This window comes from Diorhabda sublineata, chromosome 10, assembly GCF_026230105.1.
Source record: "Diorhabda sublineata isolate icDioSubl1.1 chromosome 10, icDioSubl1.1, whole genome shotgun sequence".
Taxonomy (NCBI): Eukaryota; Metazoa; Arthropoda; class Insecta; order Coleoptera; family Chrysomelidae; genus Diorhabda; species Diorhabda sublineata.
In genome coordinates, this window is record NC_079483.1 from 14,159,269 (window position 1) to 14,181,846 (window position 22,578).

Below are 22,578 nucleotides of genomic sequence, written 5' to 3' on the forward strand. Positions count from 1 at the left end.
ATCACTACATCAACACCATTATCGTTATCGTCTTCAGAGACTGAAGGTACACTCAAAAGTCAGACAGTTTAACTGCTGGTGTACTTAGTATAAATATTACCAACAGTTCATACAATTTCTTGGTTAACAAAGCAACTTACAAACAAGCTAAAAGCTTGTTTCTTTGATAATACTGGTCAACTTGAGTCAGCCAATTCTAAATGGTTCGGAGCACATGAGCAGTCATTGGAGAAATTAGGAAATCATTGTTCAACATGACCGCTATTCAAATAATTCAATTTTCAATCAGTTAGAAGATCGAGATCATGAGTAATTCACACACATCCTTGATTTGGTATCCACAACATTTATTACTGCACATCAAAAATAAATTGATTAGTCAACGATTTTTAACATCTGAAGAAGCTGTTTTTACCTTTATAACGCATGGATCTGCCTCAATCAGAAGTGGAAAAATTACTTCGATGATAAAGAATGTTTAGAAAAATCATAAAACTAGTTTTATATATCCACTGTTTGGCCAGAAACTTAAATAACAATCACGTAGAAGGATTTGTACTTAATTCAAATAGAAATAACAAAGGAAGTAAAAGCAACAAAGTAATTCCCAAGAGGAGATTTTAGAATTTAATCTAGAACGACAGATTAATAAATGCATCCTGTTGAGCACTTTTCATTTTAGGTCTCTTCTGATTTCGAATTAGTTTCTTTTAAAGACAGATGAAAATTGACACTGACAATTTTGCACATTAATATTAATCAATAGATCACCTACATTATGAATATAAAAATAAGAATCGCTTTTTCGTTCTTATGAACGTGAGCCATTTCTAAAAAATTCTCTTTTTCGTGTATCAGATTCCGGTTCAATAATTTTTGAATCGTTATAATTGAATATTTTTTTGTTTCAGCTTTTCATTTTCTCGGTAAAATTCCAAGGAGTAGGTAGATTGAGGTCACGGAATAGAATCAATTCTTATCAATGAACGTACACCCACCATATCCCTACCCTTAATAATGGCTCCAAATTGGGAGCCAAAACGTCGAGAATTTTTAAAATTCCAACGCGTTTCAACCTAGTTCATCAGCTTTTAAGACATTTTCATATAAAATTTCAATACAATGTTGCCAGTAGTCGTAGCAAAATCGTAAAAAATATGTACATTTTCAGTATTCTATCCATCATAGAGACGGAATCACCTTTTTTCAAACACCCTGTTGATTAAGAATTCTTTATATTCAATAATTTAATTATAATGACTATTATATACCCTTGTTGTGTTCGCCCCCGAATAAGCACAAAGCAATGTTTATGTACAATGTACTTTAAAATATACTTACCTATTAAACAAAAATTTGTAATTCAAAACAAGCGATTTTTTGCAAAACTTGCACCAATGGCTCAAATTTAAATTAGAATTTCAAATAACAAAAGTACTTAGATGTTTATTAAAAAACAAATAAACCTCAAAAGTGAACCAACAAACTCACATTCATCTATAGGCAATGCAGCACAAACGACAGATTACAAACTATGAATGGATGGTAGAAGTCGAGTAAAAGCAAGTCTCGCACTCTCGATTCATATGAAAGTTCACATACAAAATGCACATGGAAAGAGGAAATGATTGACGAAATTTAGTTCAGCGGAAACACCATCTTCGGAGATACGGAAATTAAAATTTGAAGTCTTTTTCTGCGGGGAAGGGGATGCTCAGCCTCGATTTCGGAAGGGGTTCCATGTAGAAAAGTGATTTTCTTTGATGATGACGATACGAAGGACCCATAAATGAGCCAATGAATTGTTCAGTGCTAACACTAATTAAATGGAAAATTATACTAATCCGACGATGCAGGCACCATATACGAGGATGTATTGATATCTAGTTAGCCTAGACCAGTTCCAAGCATAAACAAAATATTGCGTTACCATAGCAACGAACAATAATTTATTAGAAGTTGACTTCAAAAAAAGGAAAACCATAGTTACGCAATAAATTGAAAGAAAAAAGATGTCCACCGAAATTGTGAAAATCGAAAAATTGGCGTATCGAACCATCATCAAGTACCCATATTTGAAAGGGTTAAGAGGTAAGCAGATTTACAAAGATATGCTTAATACCCTTGGTGATCAATGTCCTTCGTATGCGACCGTGAAAAAATGGACTGCAACCTTCAATTTTCCATTGAAGACGATGACCGATCGGGAAGGCCAGTTTTTGTGTCAGTCCCCGAAAATATCTATGCATTTCATGACATGATTTTATCAGACCGTCGAATTGGGCTAAAACGGATGATATCTGAAGCACTGGATATTTCATGCGAACGCGTTCATCATATAGTTCACGTCAATTTGGACATGAGAAAAATTGCTGCAAAATGGATCCCCAAATGTTTGGTTGATGACCAAAAGCGTGCAAGGGTAGAAGCATCGCGTTCGATCTGTGCTCGATTTGAAAAAGATATACACTCCTTAAACCGAATTGTTACTGTGGATGAGACTTGGGTACATTTCTATGATCCAGAAACAAAGCAACAATCGATGGAATGGCGACACTCTGGTTCTCCAAGAACTAAGAGGTTTCGTGTCCAAAAATCTGCTAAAAAAGTTCTTGCTTCAGTTTTTTGGGATTGCCATGGAATAATCATGATTGATTTTTTGGATGAGGGTAGAACAATAACTGAAGATTACTATTCGACATTACTGACCACTCTACGAGAAAAAATTGAAGAGAAAAGACGCGGAAAGCTATTCAAATGTGTTTTGTTTTTGCAGGACAACACCCCTGCACACAAATCTCATGTTGCCACTCAAAAAATTCGTGATTTAGGGTTTGAATTACTAGAACACCCACCTTATTCACCATATTTGGCTGCGTCCCACTATCATTTCTATCCTCAGCTGAAAAAAAGTTTAAAAGATCGTAAATTTTCTTCCAACAAGGAGGTAAAAAAAGCTGTGGAGTTCTGGTTTGCAGAACAAGAAGCAACATTTTTTTAAAGGTCTAGAAACATTGCAGGTTCGCTCTTATAAATGTATCCAATTAAGAAGAGAATATGTTGAGTAATAACATATTATGATATCCGCGTATTTGTCCGGAGAAGGTTCTTAGAATCAGCTGTCTCCTCACTGGAGCAAATTTCAGATTTAACTTCCTTCTTGACTACTTTGTGTATCAAAGGAAATGAGATTTCCACGAGAAGTAGAAGTTAGTTGGGATGTTTGAAAATTTCCTGTGCAGGGATGGAATTGTGATTGGGGTTTGTTAGTTATGTTAACTTTTTTCTACTGTCGCGATTGAGGTGTATCAGGGTGTCAAAAAATCGCTCGATATAATAAACAGCTTTTAGGATTATAAATCATCATAATTATGGGCGGGTACAGTTGCCGCGTTGAACATGTGTTTGGTGAACGGGTTCAAGAAATCAATGCTACACTACTACAAAAAAGTGTACCAGAATCTTAAAGTTACAGCGACACGCGACATTCCAAAGTTATAAAAACAACACCATAGTCACTTACGCCGAAGAGACTATCATTCTGGCAGTAGGAAAGAGATCTATGAAGAAGCAATCAATGAGATACCAAGTAGCTGTCAACCGTATCTACGACGAAGAAAAAAATGAACCAAATCAGTTCACATTAATTTTACAAATAAAAAGATAAATCATATTCCAGCCAGGATAAATAATACAGTAGAAACTCGATTATCCGGCCCTCAATAATACAGACTATCCACTGCTACCAATTAAATAATTAAGTAATATTGAACCAAGTTACAAAATGTTCAACATATGTACTAAAAGTCGAACGAGTCGGAACTGGCATTACTCCACTCGCGCCCCACGGGATCGCTGCCCACTTCGCTTTGAAGTTGCAGGTCGCGTCTAAATATTTGAAAATGTCAAAGCGTAAGAGAGAGGTGTTATCGCTTAAAGACAAAATAAATATTAGGATAAATCGGTCGTAAGTTAGCTGATGATTATCATCCACGATAAGTAATATTAAGAAGAATGCCGATTCAATTTTGGTGCACATCTGCAAATTAGATAGTGAAGACGGGAGCAAAGATCGGAAAATTATGAACAAACCGAAAAACGAACTTTTAGAAGACGCTTTGTATTGTTGGTTTTTGCAAAATCGATCAACTGGGCAAACTGGTGAAAAAATGTCAGCTAATGTAGACGCAACAAACTCTTTTGAAGATGGTTTTAAGAATAAATTGGATGAAAATAACTAGGACTTGGATTTTGTTGACAATGCTAATGAAACCGTATTAAACTAGACATCATTACCTTCAAAATCTTTAGTTTCTAGGCGAGAGATTTCAGCTCGAATATATTAAACTAGCAAAAAGCGAGTAACGATATTAGTCTGCGCTAACGCTACCGGGATCCATAAAATACCTTTGCTCTTCATCGGAAAACAAAAAAAAAACCCAAATGTTTAAAAAATATCAGTGTGCCCTTAACTTATAAAAATTAAAAAAAACCATGGATGAACTCTGGAATATTCATTGACTGGTGTGACAACGCTTTCATCCCCGAAGTAAACAAAAAAGAAAACGAAATTGGCAAGCAAGGTAAGGTACTACTTTTACTGGTTAATGCGCCAACCCATCTTTCGGTTACAGAGAAGATGAAAAGTTTGAAGTAAAATTTTTGCCTAGTAATGTGACATCCTTGCTACAACCAATGGATCAAAGATCATTTTTTAGGGCAATGTTGTTACATGATTGTAGATGCGTGGAAATTGATTGAAAGGAAAACTTTAAACAAGGCTTGGAACAGAGTACTTAATCGGGAGAATGAAAATTGAAAGCAATACGGATGATTTTATTTTGGAGGATATGAATTAAAGATACAAATATGCCAGGATTGTGATGATGGTGTTATCAAAGAGTAGATCACTGGCAACAGTAATGATCACGGCTTTCAGATTATGTCGGATAACGGAATCGTAGAAAATATATTGTAGATAAATAAACAGCAAATAAATACAAAAAGAAGAAACAGAAGAAACTCTCATGATGAAGCACTTCATGCTCTAGAAACAGGTCTCAAATGGTATGAAAAACAAACATAGAGTGATACTGTGAGTTTACTATAGCTGAAACGAAATCGTGATATACGAGTAGCAGCAATGAAGAGAAACAGTACCTTATGTCAAATGCCAATTACCAAATATTTTAAGCCAAATTAAACTTATTTTATTTCACAAAACCCGCTTTTCTTCAAACATTCGTTCATCCGAATCCATAGCGACAATTACTTCGGTTAATCCAGTTTCCACTGCAACTTGTTTCCTCACTCAAACACAGCATAATACTTAGGTTTGTGGATTAGATAGAAGTTGATCACAATGGAAAAAAATTGGGAGTTGATTTGCTGGATTGTTGGAACATGTTAATCTCACTTTTAGGTAGAAGGCGAAATGATATTTGCTTAATATTCTGAGAAATTTTGGTAGCTATTCAAAAATTTCTTCGTTTGGGATATTCAAAAATAATTGGAGTGCCACATATTCAACTTGACGTAGATTTAGATAATTCTAACACTAGTTATCACGAATAGAGTAATCGATGGGAGTAATTGCAAAGCACCTATAGTTTAACTTGTCCAAGACACTACATAAATGAAGTATGAAGTTCAAATCTTGTGATGGAATTATGTATTTTTAAAATACTACATCGTTTTACTTTGGATTACAGTCATTCTGGGGAAGTGAAATATTTGCAGATGGATTACCAAGCTTCGATATAAATAACATTAATTTCAAAGCTTAGTGCCATCTACATCAATAATACAATTTTAATTACGATGATTCAAAAAAATAAAGAACAAAAAATATAAAAATAAAATTGATTCCATTCAATAGTTTTTATGATGACAGAGAATCAGCAGTAAGAGTCGTAAATTCAATAGAATTTTTTGAAAAATTGATATATGATTTCGAATTTATCTGAAGTTTTATAATACTTCAATAAACATTATACAAGTTATCTGTTAAGATGACTTTTTTAATAATAATAACACGTTCATATTGATCAAATGCATCATTTAATTTCAAATTTGATTGTTATGTTAAATATTTATATTTTATAACATGAAAATCCCGGAAGTAAGCTTCAAACAATACCATTTTCTATACACGGATGCATCCAAAACACCTAATGGCCTAGGAGCTGCAGTAGTACTAGAAAATTTAATTCACACAATCGAACTATCTCCACATAATCACGTCCACACTGGAGAGCTCTATACCATATAACAAGCACTAATAATCGCTAGAAGAAATCAATACAATATAATAGACTCCATGAGCTCAATTCAGACCATCCAACAACCCAAACACCCAGTTGGACTCATGGAAACTAAATTACATCTTACCTACCAATCAAAGGCAAATGTATCAATTGTTTGGGTCCCATCACACACCGGCATTCCAGGAAAAGTTAAATTAGATCAATGTGCCAAAGAAGCAATTGTCCGCGAAGTGATAGGAAATGACGCAATCGATATTAAAATCTATGAAGCCATCAAACATGAAAAACAGTTAAAAATTGTACGGGACAAATAAAAATCGATCGTTTAAGACTAGGGCACACTCATATCTGATAGAAGGCAAGAATTCTGTGACTTGATGATTGACAGAATGAATACAGACTTGCAGTTCACAAACAAAATTGTTTTTTCTGATGAAGCTACGTTTTTTTGAACGGAACGGTAAACAAACAGAACTGAGGTTCACACTCAATATGCTAAAAAAGTGAGGGTTTGAGCTGGTATCATTAACAATATTTTTCTGAGGGCACAGTTAATTTATCTTGATTTTTTTATTAACTTCTTAGCGCCTTCTTACTTTCCTGAAGTTAATCATCCAAATAAGATATATAGATCTATTAATACCAACAAAACGGAGCTCCACCGCATTTTGCACGTACAGTTAGAAATTATTTAATGGAGGTTTTTCCCAAGAGGCGGATTGGAAGACGTGAAACGTTCGAATGGCCGGCTAGATCCCCCGATTTGACTTCTCTCGATTACTCCTTATGGAGTTATTTAAAATCTAAAGTATATTTTAATAGACCAGACAAAATTGCTATGAGAATTCCAATAATCGTTCGGTTATTGTTAAGAAATGAATGGTGGTCATTTTGAACATTTAATTTAATTGTTAAGTACATTCTGAATATTATGCGACATTATTATTTCCATTCCACGTAAAGTTTTGTGATAAAGACATTATCAAAATGTTACATCTTAAAAATGAGATTTCTCAGTTATGAATGCACCAAATTAGAAATAAACTTTATATTGCTGAACAGAGGACTTAAATCCCTTTCCAACAAGGTGCCACACCACCCCCTTTCTTATTCAAATTTTTCGAGGGTGTGCTGGAGAGGGATAATATTTTCATTCTGTAAATTGTCAATTTAAGAATAAAAATCGACATGTTTGTTTCATGTTTTTTTCACATAGTACATAACATGTCTAAAACTGAAATTATTCCATACATGTCGACCGCCTTGTATAATAAATGGATCAAGTTTTTCCCTCCTCCTTTAACTCGTATCTTTATAGACTAAAAAACGCCAAGGCATGTCGATTTTGACATCAATCTAAGGGTATAAACGTTTCAGAATTACTATCTACCCCCTGCAGATTCATTTTTCTAGAATATCCCTATTATCCAATTACTTAAATTTACATTTAGCGACGTCAAAATGTCATCCCTAAATTTAACACCCTGCAGGTGATAGCCTTGACCCCCAAATTAAAAGTAGGGTATTGGGATAGTTCATTTGAATTGTCTTTCATTATCTCTTCAAAAATATGATTTTAATTTTTTTTTTTTGGCAGAAATTAACAAGAAAAACAGCAAGCAATAAGAATATGCAGCAGCATTATGAAGTCAACATTTAGCACAATCTCCACAAAGTTTTTCACGCATTATAACCTGTTTTGTTTGTTAATTGATTATCGTTTTTGATATAAGTACCATAAAAAACACAAAATTTATAATTTTACGTTTTATAATTTTTAAATAAATTGCACGTTGTGTAACTTGAATCGTTTTTTCATCCTGACTACAGATTTCTGCCAGGAAGATAGTTAAAATGTTTTTTTTTTTAATTTTTTTTTGTCCTTATATTTCACAGATAACATTAACATAGAAACAAGTGATTCATCTGATAAATCAATAAATAACAGCAGGAGAACATTTACTATTTTCCTCTTTAGACGAGTATTTTGTTAATGTAAACATTTAAGTGAATGTACAATAAATAATAAAGTTATAAATAAAAGAAGATCGAATGTTTATAATATTTCAATAATATTTATTTATAATACTGAATTATTATGTTTATGTTATTGAAGAAAAGTTAAGTTTATAATAGATAATGAATAATAATTTTTATTATGCACATTATTTTGAATAATTATACGATAAATTTTTATTATTTTAATTTTCAGCTATATGGAAATTATTTCTACTTAACACTTTAGTGCGGGCCACCGGTGGTACGCATCGCCCGATGGGACAGTTTACTGCGTGCCACAGGTGGGACGCTCCGCCCGATGATACAGTCTAGTGCGGACCATAGGTGGTGCGCACCACCCCATGAGACCGTCGAGTGCAGGCCACCAGGTTGTACGCGCTGCCCATTAAGATAGTTTAGTACGACCCACCGGTGGTACGTGTTAGGGTGACCGTGTTAGACGAGGGCGATGTACGCAATGAAAGAATTAGAGATGCATTCCAATCGATTAACATGAATTTGTTGATAAATCTTAATCATGACATCTCAAGCATGAAATTAATTCTAACTGTGAACACTTCAACATTTAGTTAGTACTATGTATTTCGGTTAGAACATAAAATGGGACTAAACCCATTCTTCTGACCCAGCTTCTGATTTTATATATTCTCGGAGGCTTTACTGGATAAGCCTAGCAATTCTGACCATAATTACGGGCACCGGTTTTCGAAATTTTCGAACTTGTAACTCGAAAAAAATTTGAAACGAGAATAACTCGAAAAGTAAGAGGAACAAAGGAACAAAAATGTAGAGCACAAAATTTTGTATCCCCAATTATTTGTTACTAACCTCAAAATTTTCACCTTAAAATGGGTTTATACACTCAAATACATTTTGAATAGCGAATAACTCGACTCAGAAATGGTGGATTCAATAAAAATTACAGTTTTTTTTTTTCGAATTCCTCTTAGTTTTCGAATTATTTCCGTTTCAAATTATTTTTTTAGTTTAGTCCAAAAATTTCGAAAATCCGTGGCCGTAATTTTGTTAAGAGTTGTTAGACTTATTCCCAGAAACCACCCAGAATCTATAAAATGAAAACCGTCCAATTCAATTTTAGATTTTAGCTCAAATTGGCCCAATTTGCCGGTACTAGGTTAGGATTATATTATATATATACTTTTTTTCTTCTGAATAAAAAGTTTAATAGAAATAATTCTTATTTCTAGGAAATTCAGAGAAAATGTAGGTAATAGATTAATATTAATTATGATTCACAATGAATGTTACAAAATGTGTTTTTTTTATAACTTTTATCTATACAGATAGAGCGCTCTTTTATCTCAACCTTGAGATTTTCCGAAATTATGCGCAGCACTAATTTTCCAAATATGTTTATAACATATCTGAAACAGTCTAATTGTGTTTCTTGTTTAAAGTGGTGTTGTATGGATACATTTTTATCGTTTGTCAGTTTTGTTGACAATATTGTAAGTAGATATAACTTTTTCTAATACTCGAACGATTAATACAATGACAAAATCCGAATAGAAACCACCCAAGTGATTAGAAAATTATATTTTGGTGAACATCACTCTCCAATTAATTAGTGCTGCTTTGAATTTGGTAATTTCAACAATAAGGAGAATTCTTAAGAATGAAGAAAAAATACATTCATCGGTAACTGCAAAAGTTCTGCAACTAGAATTACCCGTTTTAAAAATAATATTATAGAGAAAATGGAGAAACGACTATATATATAGAAAACATATCCTTTCTTGAAATGAGATAACAGAAAGGCCTTTGAAAGGGGTATAGAAGAAGTTTTTGCCAGATTGAAGTGATAGCGAAGACTTTGGACATTGTGTGTATGTTTATTTATCTTATTATAATAACTTAACAAGAAATTTGTGAAACTTATGCGGCCACCACCCGTGGATAATTGAGAAAGTCACACCTAATGATGAGTCAAATAAGGTTATGCTTGATATTATAAATGATGCGTTTACTATTATTGGTTATTTTAATTTTATAATAAAATAACATCGATGGTTTGTCAGCTTGTTATCAAAACCTGGTTATTATGCATTCATAAACAAAAAGCTGATGCGTAGTCTTAGGTTGCCCAAAAAACACTTGAGGTTACAAATGATTTTAAGCATTTTTTTGATTGGTTCCTTATTCCAACAGCGGATAGGGTTTATAATTTAAAATTGAAAAAAAAAACGATTTTTGAGCTGGCTTCGCAATTATATGATATCGCAATTATGACGGTTGTCTAGAATTGTTCAATATTGTAGATGACGTGAAAATAATGCTGTGACATATAAAAAAAATGCTCATATGACCCTTCGTTCATGAGTTATGGGCTTTTAAAGTTACGATATCAGAATTTATATTCAAGTATATTTTCTAAATTATACATTCGAACATTGTGAATAAATAATTTTGTGTTTGACTGAATAAATAATTTTTCATTACTATCTGAAGACCAGAGGCGCCTCATGCCCAATGGTTAACAATCCGTAACATACAGGGACAACTTGTGTAATCTAAAGATAGCAAAAATTAATTTATTAATTGATTTTTCAACAAAAAGGTACTCTTCGTTAAAATTTATGGTTTAGGAACTATGTAAAGTTTTAGATTGTTGTACATGCCAAGGAAACCGTTCGCCATAAAGAGGCATTCTAAAGAAAATTATCATAAATTAGTTATTGAACATATTTACAGGGAGGTATTACAACATAATCAAACATTTCTAATTGACCTTCATACTGTCGAACATCGAGTTAGATACATAAGAAAGAAAATTGAAATGTAGAAAAATTTTGTTGGTTATCGAATAAAAACAAAAAAATTATAATAAATGTTTGAACTAGGCACCTTGCACTTCTACACACTTCCGGATTCTACGGAGGATATTTCTTTGAATTTGGAGGAGAATTCCAAGATTCTGCCTTATAGCGTCACAATTAAGTGTTTCAATATCTCTTGTAAGTATTTTCAATAAATAATTACAATATATGATAATTTTAAGTCAGATGAACAAAAAAAAATAGGAATTTTTCATTATAGAAACGGCTATGTGAGTACACAGTCTTTTCTACAGTAACGTTCCTAAATGATCAAGTAATAAGTGGCAACTTGTGGTGGATTATTGAATATTTTTCATTTAATAGCCGAAAAAACAATTTTTCCATATGACATTTTTGAAAAATACCGACAACCCATTAAACCGCGATGTCTTGAAAATGCGTTCGCAGCTCAAATATTGTTGTTTTTCGATTTTCTCCAAGTGCTATGCAGTTTTGGAACAAAGGAGAACAAACTTAGAATTCAATTCAATTTCTTGAAATATTTAATATTTTTCGAAAGCAATATTACGGAACAATTAGAAACAAACTTAAAATAACTCAGTATAACGATTATAATCGCGATAGCTCGTGTAAAGTTAATTGAAAAATTGTTATTCGCCAAATTTGTGAAAAATGATTGTTTTGTACATTTTGGATCAATATCGAACATCCCTAGAACAATCCAGAGCAACCTCCAGAATTATTATACCTTAAAAGTGAGATGCCAGCTCAAAACATTTTTAATTTTGCCTAAGATTCCTTCTTTCTCAACTTTTTGCCGATGTGGGATAAAGTAGAACAAACCTAGAACAACTATGAACATTTTTGTAATTTCAAAGTTCCATAATGGGGGTAATGTTAGCCGTTTTTGAAATTTTCAACAACAAAAGTTTGAAATAAGTTCAAGCGAAGCCTAAGAAGCCAACATTGCGACATTGAATTCACTTCCTATGATATCAAAAAAAGATACAGAAAGGAATATGATGTTTTGAAGACAAAGACAAAATTTCTCTCCCTCCTAAAATTGTTTTCCTCTCCGTAAGGAACACGGTCATTTTCCACCCTGTCTTAAAGGTCGAAAATTACGTTTTCTAGACTCATGTGAAGTTATCCATGGATTTCTACCATGAATACTTTTTTACGAAATAAACTTTTGCGAAAAAATGTTAAAAGAGAATGACATTATAATAGGCTACATAATTTCACTATCAAATATTGAAGATTAAGTGGACGAAAAATTTTTAAGCATCTGTTTTGTATATATTCCACGATTCTGAGCAAAAGACCCAAAAAATAAAGAAAAACTATGTAACTATTGGAAAGTTCACCTAATTAGAAAACAATTTACAAGAAAGTTTACGTTTGAATGCTGACGCGTATCGTTTGTTTTTAAATCGAAGTCCCAAAATTTTTCCAAATTTTCTTTAACTACTTCAAAGGACACTCAATAATGAACCTATTAACAACAAATTGTGATGAAACGTCAAGAAAAATTCACGAAAATTTCTTTTGAGTGCTGATACGCATCGTTCGTTTTGAAATCGGAGCTGCGAAATTTTTCCAAATTTCCTTCAACTATTGTAAAGGACTTTCAATAAGGAACCTACGTTATTGTATGTCTCCTCTATTGATATTTTTCGTAAAAGTTCGGTTTATTTCATAAAAAAATATTCGTTGTAGAAATCCGTGGATAACTTCACACGGGTATTTTCTAGTAAGGTAGTAGAAAATATTACAATGTATTACTAATGAGATATGGAACACCATAAATGAAACTAAGCGAATCAAATTCTGATTGATTTCAATGTAATGAATATTGAATATATCTGGCATTTTATGCATTCTTAAATAAATTAGGAATAAAATAATAATCCGATCCAATTTGTTATAAAGTCACGTACAGTTCAATTTCATTCTGTGTAGTATGTTATACAAATGTAAGTGCTTTCCACTCTGTATAAGGTCAATATACCATAATAATATAATAACTTAATTGCTGCATGATAACCTAAGAGCTATTAATTTTATATATTGATAACACCGAAAAATAATTATGACGCTCTAATAATTTTTTTAGGTAACTTCATATCATGAGAACAGGTTCCCTTCAAATATATATACGTAATAAATATAGTTTGAAAAACCTACAAAACACGCTTCTAAAGGCATATCAAAATTAAAGTTTAAAATACTAAGAACTAAGCAAATGGCTAAAATATCCGATGGAGTCTTACTGGTGAAACACTCCATATCTAAAACCATCTTTTCGTGGTATCCAGAAGTAGCATTAAACTGGTGGTCTTTTGACAGGTATATGTTCAGTCAAATACCACGTTAAGATGATAGACATGGCAGAATACTACAACCGCAGATTCTGCGAGTAAGCCATGGACAACAGAGCATCTTCTCTGTGGATATCCTGATTATTTCATCAAACCGCTCGAAGGTGCACCTAGAGAAGTGAGACATAAAAAAAGCATTTTGGAAGGATTCCACGTGTTTTGGGAGCAGAACAATGGGATGCGAAAATCTTCTAGTATAGAACAGCATACAAAGAATTATTTGGCCACAATTAACGATCGTTGAGTTCTTAATTTTGCACAATAATTTAATAATTTTTGTCTCATAACTCTATCAGAAAGAACTTACTTTTGAATCAGTGTAAATGCGCGTTTTTTACTAAGTATAATAAGTATATAATAAACTAATATAAGATTTCCATTTATTACATAATCAATGTAATACTTTTCAAAAACAAGAGTAATCCAAATAATCACGAGGGTTGCTACTCAAGTTTTGAGATATAGTAGCAATGATGTAAATTTATTTTCTTGATACATCGGTCGAAAGTACGTTCTTTCGTCCCTAGTAGCAGGGACGAAAGTTCAACATTCGCTCCCTGTAGAAAGTACACGTACACGTCGTCCATAACAGCGGGAGGAAAAAATTTGTCATGCGTAATTACACTCGTAACTAGAGACTATTTATTCTGTTGCTATGACAAATTGTTAATTACTGTCATTAGTATTGCTACCTCTAACCTTAATAAATAATTATTGTCATAAAAAGTGAAATTAATAAGGTACTTTCGACTGGCTATGAAGAAAAATCGTGTACACTACACGGGCCAAAAGTTAAAATTTTGATCCTGCTTATCATGACGAGCAGGGCCGAAAATTTAACTTTCGGCGCTTGTAGAGTAATATACTAAAAATCTAACATTGCCGTTATAAAGTTTGAAATTTTTAATGGTGAACGTACTCAGAATGAGTACTATTTCAGTGATTGAAACATTCATCCGGGTCAACAAATGGAATTAACTCGCGAACATTTTCGTGCATTGATTTTCTATGAGTTTCGACATGGATTGAACCAACAGTAGTGTGACGTTCAACTCGCTTTGACTTTTGGTGATAAAGCACCACCTCCAGGCACTGCGTTTAGCTGGTTTTCCAAATTCAACATTGGTCGCACTATGCTATAGGATAAATTTCGTGAAGGTCATTCAAAATCGGCTATTGTGCCAGACAACATCGATGCCGTGCGTAAACTGATCTTGCCGGATCGTCATGTGACTTACAGTGGATTGAAGCATACTTGGGCATTAGTTCCAATTGCAAACATTCATTATTGCAAGAACATTTGACATTTCAAAAGGATATGTTTTCGTTGGATACCGCATTATTTGACAATCGCTCAAAAAAAGCTCGCTTCGATTATTGCAGAGATATGTTGAAAAAATTCAATATCAGTGCTTCAAGATCGAGACATGCAACGAATTATGGATATATGCATGAACGTGGTTGCCTATTTTGTAGAGATAATTGGTCATGTTTTCAGTGTTCCATTAGAGCAACGTAGAACAGTCAATTCTAGCATTTTTTGACAGAAATATTTGAAAAAATAAAGGAAACCAATCGCAGAAGACGAATCATTCTTCATTACAACAATGCGACTCTCACACATCTGATCCAACACAAACGTTTTTGATCAGTCAAAATTAATCAAATTAATAGATCATGAGTCCTTGTTTTGATACCTAATGATTTTTTCTTATTCCCGCAGATCAAAAATAAATTGCGATATAAACGTTTTTCTACACCTAGAGAAGCGATTGATGCGTTCTAATGATATGTTGTTGAGGTACCTCAATTGGAATGAAAAAAATGCTTCGACAAATGATTCAAACGCATGCAAAATATATTGATCTTAATGGAAATAATTATGGAAAATAATAAAGCCATAAATAAACAAAAATATTCGTTTAGCAATCCTCGTATCCACTCCTATCTGGTAAAATACTATTTTTCACTGTGAATTTTAGTAATTCAAAGTTTATTTTCAATATATATTTAAAAAAATGATGTGAGTCGATTAAATTCATATTGAGATGATTATATTAATTTTGTTTAATGTATTTTTAACGAGTTTCAGAATTTATTACAAATTTCAAACATAAAAACAACAGCTACTAGTGATAACTGAAGAGAAAGCTCATTAAAAGCTTCCCTAAAAAGTGGAGAGCTTCCCGAGAATAAAGAAGTAATTATCTACAACATACCCACTTTAAAGAAGGTACAAAGGACTTAATTCAAAGTTTGTGTATTTTTTTATTTTTTAATATCTACTCAAAGTCCAACAATAATGCACGATGTTAATCGTAGGTCCCACCTGAATGTCAAGATATTAATTTAAAAAGTACCCAATTAAGTATTGACATTATTAGACAGTTTTATAAAAATAAGTATTCAAACAATATATTAATTCGTAAATTTTTAAGTCGATATAATGGACCCAATGTGTCCACAATCGGAAAAATCGTGAAAACATTTGTGCATGATCGCTTAGTTGGTTTTGCGGAAAATATGGCAGAAAAGTCGTCAACTTTGACTGTGCTCAACAATTGAAATGCCTCAAATTTTCAAATGCGTATAGAAATTTTTCTTTAACGAGGAATAACTCGGTACATGTTGATGAGAAAAACTTTTTCTTAAACCTATGTACTTGTCCATTGTTTTATTCGATTTTTCTCCGTAAAATGCAAGTTATTATTAAAAAAATTTAAGAACAACGATTTTCGCTCGAAAATCATCAGTTTTAATCGTGAATAGAGCAGTTTCGCTTTAAATTGAGTCATTTAACGATTCTGATGTTGTTTCGCATTTATTAATTTGCACTCACAAATCATTGCAATACAATTTTTGAACCTCGAGGTACTTACTACCTCCATGTCGAATTTTATGATAATCAGTGTTGATTGAAAGAATTACTATCCAAAAACAGTTTTCTTTATACGAATATCAAAATTAATCTGTCATATTTATGCAAAATGTTTTCATATCACATCCGAAACAAAACGGAAACAATATAATCACCGTAGTAAAAGTATTGTTAAAATCCGAGAAGATATTATTCTGTCAAATCGCGTTTGTACATTGCCTGTAGAGGAAAAGTTTTCCTATATCAGGGCCATTCTGAAATTAATCATATCATATATGGTTCAGCGTCCTCGAAAAGCGGTTTTCCGCTGATTTTTAAACAGAAATAGATTTTCCCAACTGTTTCAAATGACCGAATAATTTGAAACGATCGAGTCAGATAAAAGCGTTTAAAGAATTAAATCCCAATATATATAGCAGGGACGCAACCGACGCTTTTTGACCCCTACAAAATTGGCTGGCTCAAGTCAAAAAACCAGACTAAAAATTTATAGTAAAGAAGTTTTTAGGTGCACAAATACAATATCAGTTTCATTTATAGTTTTTGTTTCACATACATATTGAGTGTTTAAGTGCAACAGGTTCTTTTTAAAAAGTATCCTATATTCAATATTTAACCATAAAAAATCCCTTAAATGACTTCTGTTTCGATGACTTCACTAGAAGTGTTGGATCTTGATAAGACGGGTTACTTGTTCCAAATCGATTCAATTTCAATAATCCATTTAAAAAGGATTAAAGTCCTCATTAGGAGATTCCTGTCAAGAAGAATTCTACATTCAACTTGTAACCATAAAAAATTGCCTCAATGACTTTTTTTCGGTCATCATACTAGAAGTGGTGGATCTTGATGAGAATGGTGCATGATTCAAGATCAAATTTCATTTAAAATCGATTTGATATTGGAACAAGCACCCTTCTTACAAAGATCCACCACTTCTGGCGGGGTCATGGAAAAAATATTTATTTGAGAAATTTTTCAAATTTAAATATTTTTTGAGGAGAATCTCTGTTGCACTTAAGCACTCAATATGTATGTGAAACGAAAGGCACCAAATTATTTTCATTTAAATAGGGATTGCCAAGTTTTTAAAACCTTTTGAATTTGTGAAAAATGCAATTCACATTTGATTTGCGCACCTAAAAAGCCTCCTATTTTAGTCAATTTTTCTACTCGGGCCATACAATTTTATTGGGGTAGCTATTTGGGTTTTACGACAAGACTAATAAGAGCCACATGGGTTTATCCTTCTTGGATATAGTTCAAAACGTATTGGATCTGTATATGGAGAAAATTATAAATAACAAAAACATGTATGCATCTATCGGATGCATAATTTCAATTTTTTATAGGTATTACCTGATTTTACTTTCGTCGTAGTAATATATCGATCAACGTCATCATCGAAGAGTTCTTTACGTTTTTCTTTAGTGTTTGCCTTGGACACCATAATTTAATTATATGACTCGTCTAAAAAATTATCAACATTTAAATTTACGAATTTTTGGGAAACTTTCCTTTTTCGTAAATAAAAAAAAATGACAGATTATATAGACTGAATATAATTTGATTCCGACCAGTTTTTGAAATAAAGGCTAAGCGTGCAGAATAAAAACATGTTTTTTCCGGAAGCAGAAGAATAGAAATCCAATTTTTTATAGATTGCATTTTCACCAGATGAACAATATTAAACGTATTAGAGTATGATGAACAAGTGATGCGGTACCAAATGTTTAACAACTTTTGATTTAAATCCTTATCTACCAATTATTGCCAAATCCTTCACTCCTACCCCTACCGCTAGTTTCTGGTTAAATATCTAAAAGAACAAACGCCACTGTTTGAAGTAAACTCCGGATTTCCTCCCCACAGCTGATCTACCAAATAGTGATGATGTATTAGCAGCCACATTCGCAGACGACAACGCCATATTAGCATAACACATTGATCTTATTTAGATACAGCTTCACCTCAATAAAGTGAAAAACTGGGAAAAGAAATTGAGGATTAAAGCAAATGAATTAAAATCTGCTTAGGTAACCTTCACCAACTGCAAATGTCCAGAAGTAATTGAACACCACCATAACAGAACGATGACAAATATCTAGGCATGTATCCAGACTGGTGGAAACACATCTTTCCCGAGCGCATCTGGTTTGAAACTAAGAGATTCATACTGGCCAATAGATAGAAGATCTCAATTATTTATAAAGAAATAGGGTACTGAGTCCGTTTGGACCTACGGTATCTCAACAACCAATTTCAATATTGAAATTCTGGACCGATTCCAATCGAATGTGCTAAGAATTATTGTGCCAAATTTTGTTATAATACGTGATCTTCAAGTAGAACCAGTCAAAGCAGAAATGAAAACCCAGCCCAGCGTAGGCTCAAACGACGTAAACAAATCAGACTAATTTCGTTCAAACCGCACCAATAAAGCCTGAGAAATGTTCGTTCGAATGCGCTTTTGGCTCTAAATTAGCAAACACGGTACCGAATGCATGGACAGCTTATGCATGCCTAATTCCTCGGTCAATGTATGACAAAAGCATTCTTTTTCTATACCGATAGTCTAGTAGTAGTATAGAGTAGTATATCTGTAAACTAATCTGACGGTTATCCAGTACAATTTGGTGAACGTTTTCGATGAAATCGCTGACTGTAGCAATTTTTAGCCATCTCGAACATTCTCCATCAGCTAATATACTTGATTCAGCATTGCAAAATTTTTCGGTCGTAAATGATGATGCCTAGTCTTCGTACGTAGTGTCTAAATCCTTTTCTATTAGCGTAGGCGTATTGCTTTTCCAAAACATATATCTCGTGACAGTTCAATATTCACTTTTTTCGATTATCAAGAAAAACTTCACACGATTCACTTATACGATTATCAAACAGTTACAAAGCATTCGAAGAGACTTGAGTGAGAATCTCTCAACGCATGCGCAAATATATTTGCCAACTTATATTGATTAGTGCTGATATATTTAGATTACAATCGGAAAATTTTCAAACGATCCTCGTACTTATTTCCTATATCCCTACCTGACTGATAATTCATCAGCAACCTTTTGTGATTAGCGCAAATAACTTTAAATAAAAGTTTTTACTTGGTCACAACGAAATTTGAAGTTTCTTCTCACAGTTTGGTTAGATATGTAGTGAAACCAAGAAGTCATGCCACTAGTGAAAAATGAATACACTAGCAGGAATTGCTGAAGGGTTCAGCATGATATGATCATCCGACAAAACAACCACTGCCACTCTATATCTAATGATGTCAAAAATTTAAACTGGCAGCAGGAAATACATGGAAATATAGAACAAATAAAAACATATAGGAGCATTAGCTCAAAAAAAAACATCTTGTGACAACTAAAGGAAGCGATGCAGATCCAAACAAGAATAGTTGTTTTGATGTATCATTTATTCATTTAAAAACCAAGTTTAACCAAAATAATCATTACATACCCTGTATAAACGGAAATTTCTTTTGAGTCTTCGGTTTTTTGTCTTGTGAAATGGAATTTAAGCAAACTTTATCGCCAAGTTTATAAAAGTACCATGATGAACTGTAGCGTAGCAAAAAATCATTACAAAAACTGACGAGGCAAAATTTTTAAAGTGACAACTTCAAAAAATGCTAAGTTTGAGTTATGTCAAACAATACAGAGGCCACAGAAGCTCATAATATAATTTTAGCGTATCGTGCTATTTATAATACCCATCTCGGCCACCAGAGAGCGGTGAGAGTCTTTTCATATGAGTTCGGACTACCGTCTTCTTTCCACATAATCTACATCCGTGACTCCATCATACTTATGTCAAGGATCAATGGAGGATAGAGAGAAGCAGAAGTATTTCTCACGGGAGAAAAATTTAAAAAGTGTCCAGTTGTATACGAAAAATAACAGTTCATAAAACCTTCCAGAATGTTGCTGGTGTAGACAAAGCAAAATGTGGCAATTATAGATGACTTGAACTTGAAGTAAACAGTTAAAATATTTAATATCAATTTTGACTCAAACAATTCGCTATTAAAAATTTCAACGGTTTGGGTTGTATAAAATAATGTGGGAAATATAATTTATAAGAAATTTACTCTGATGCTAACAATTTTTTAACGCATTTTGACGGACACCACTTCATACAAACAGATTCTTCTCCTTCTCTGTACCCCCATACAAGGATCTTAAAGGACAATATACCCAAGAATTTCGCGTGATTATCTCGCTACGAATCTTGTTGAAAAAATAGTTTGTGCTGAATGGAAATTAATTCTTTTCTCGAGAATGGTTTATTTTTATTTAATTAGAATACCAAATTCAAATTATGCAGGGAAAAAATTATTAGAATTAAACGTAAATGAATTTTTTTCTGAGCATAGCTGATACATCGTAGGGTATCATGAGACACGCGATAACAAATACTCATTTAGTTTATTTAAAAATATTATATTAACTCAATCGTATTAGGGGTTTCACCTCGGCATGAAAGATAATAAACTAAAAATTGGTGTAAACCTTTGTTTTATCGTTCTAAATATTGTCTCAAAAGCCACCATAGCTATCGTGCCCACGTCTTAAGATATTGAAGGTCGAAGGTCATCAAAATCGGTTTTATGCGATTATCTCGGTTCCTATTGCCCAAATGAGATTTGTATTTATTATAAAAGTTGTAAAGTATAAAATTCTCTACATTTTTTTTCTATACAACCAACCATTTGGGGTAGAGCGCGAAGAATGCGCCGCGTATACTCATATATTATGGGCTTATGCAAGGTCAAGCGTGAGTTACGGTTATCAGTACGCTGTATAAAGTCAATTACTTACTAAAAAATTAAAGGTATTAAACAATGCACATTATTTATGTACTAATTTTATAAGAATTTATAAGAACTTAGAATAAAAAAAAGTTTTCACGCTCCCTAATATTTAAAACACAAAAATTTGTATAAAAAAATGGATAATAGGAAAGTAACTAAAACTAAAAATATAAAAAAACATCAAACATAATGTCCTGGGGCTCCTCTAACATGTTTAGTGTTTATCTTCAATGTACTTGTCACAAATTGGCTTTGTATACTGTAGGCATATAGGTTTCAGACATTCAATGCATAAATATTTGGTCGTTCTACGTTTGGCTGACCGACATGAATGACATATTTTCCTTTTTTCTAAAATATGCATCTACTGTAGAGCCAAGGATACGGCTTATGGTCTGATGTATATCTCTCGTCTGTCCATATGTGGTTGTACTGGTTGTTTTGTTAATTGTTTGGCGAACTTGCTTTTTTCATTTATTTTTGTGTTGTTTTGGTAACATTGGTGTAGAATATAGGAATTTACGACAGATATATCCAGAATGCGGAAAAATATTGCCATCCCAGCACTGCAGAGGATAATATTTCCTATATCAGGGCCATTTCTTGAATTAACATTAACCTACTATTCTTTCAAAAATAATTCGACGTATCTCTCTTAGTAAAATGAGAAACTACTATAAAGATCAGTCATGTTTAATAATCACAGAAAATTGAAAATCTATGTTTAAGATCTGTTTATGGCATAAAAAAGTGCTCAATCTTAGCAAAGTTTTACGATAACATCCGTGGTTAACTAAGTATATATAACAAAGAAAAAAAAACATTTTTACTTTTATAGCAGTCATAAAATTATTAAACATACCAAAGCTGAACAGCTAGCTAAATAAAATTAGAACCCGTCCAGATGTGTATAATATAAACATAAAGCGAAAAACGAATATAACAGTAACAAAACATCTGAACGATGTTTTTCGACCCGATTTTAGAGAACTAAAAATCCAACAAATTCAATACTACAACTAATATTTGCAGAAGATAATCAAAAGAAGTAAATTTTTTAAAGTTATACAATGCGCGCGTCAAATATATAGAAACAAAAGCAATATTTTATACAGTCGCGTATAAAATGACTATTTAATGTATTCAAATAAAATAGTAAAGTCACGAAATGCCGAGGATTTTTACTTTACGCTTTAGAGTAAAAAGGGAGTCTTTTTCGCTCCCTTGTGATTTCCCACCCATGTTATGTGATATTCCTCTAAACATTCGCAGGGACACGTTGTTCATGCACGTCTTAATAATATTTCTCCTAATAGGTCGATTGGACGAGGAGGTACATTTGCATTGACACCACGTTTCCCTGAATTGAATACAATGAATTCATTTTTTAGGAGATATCTTAAAAGCG

General features: G+C 32.7%; 1 protein-coding gene across 4 annotated transcripts in view; it reads right to left on the reverse strand.

Moving 5' to 3' along the window:
- The window catches only part of LOC130449311 (glycogen synthase kinase-3 beta), a 67,858-nt gene that overhangs the window by 36,433 nt on the left and 8,847 nt on the right, over positions 1-22,578 (reverse strand). The window lies entirely within an intron of this gene.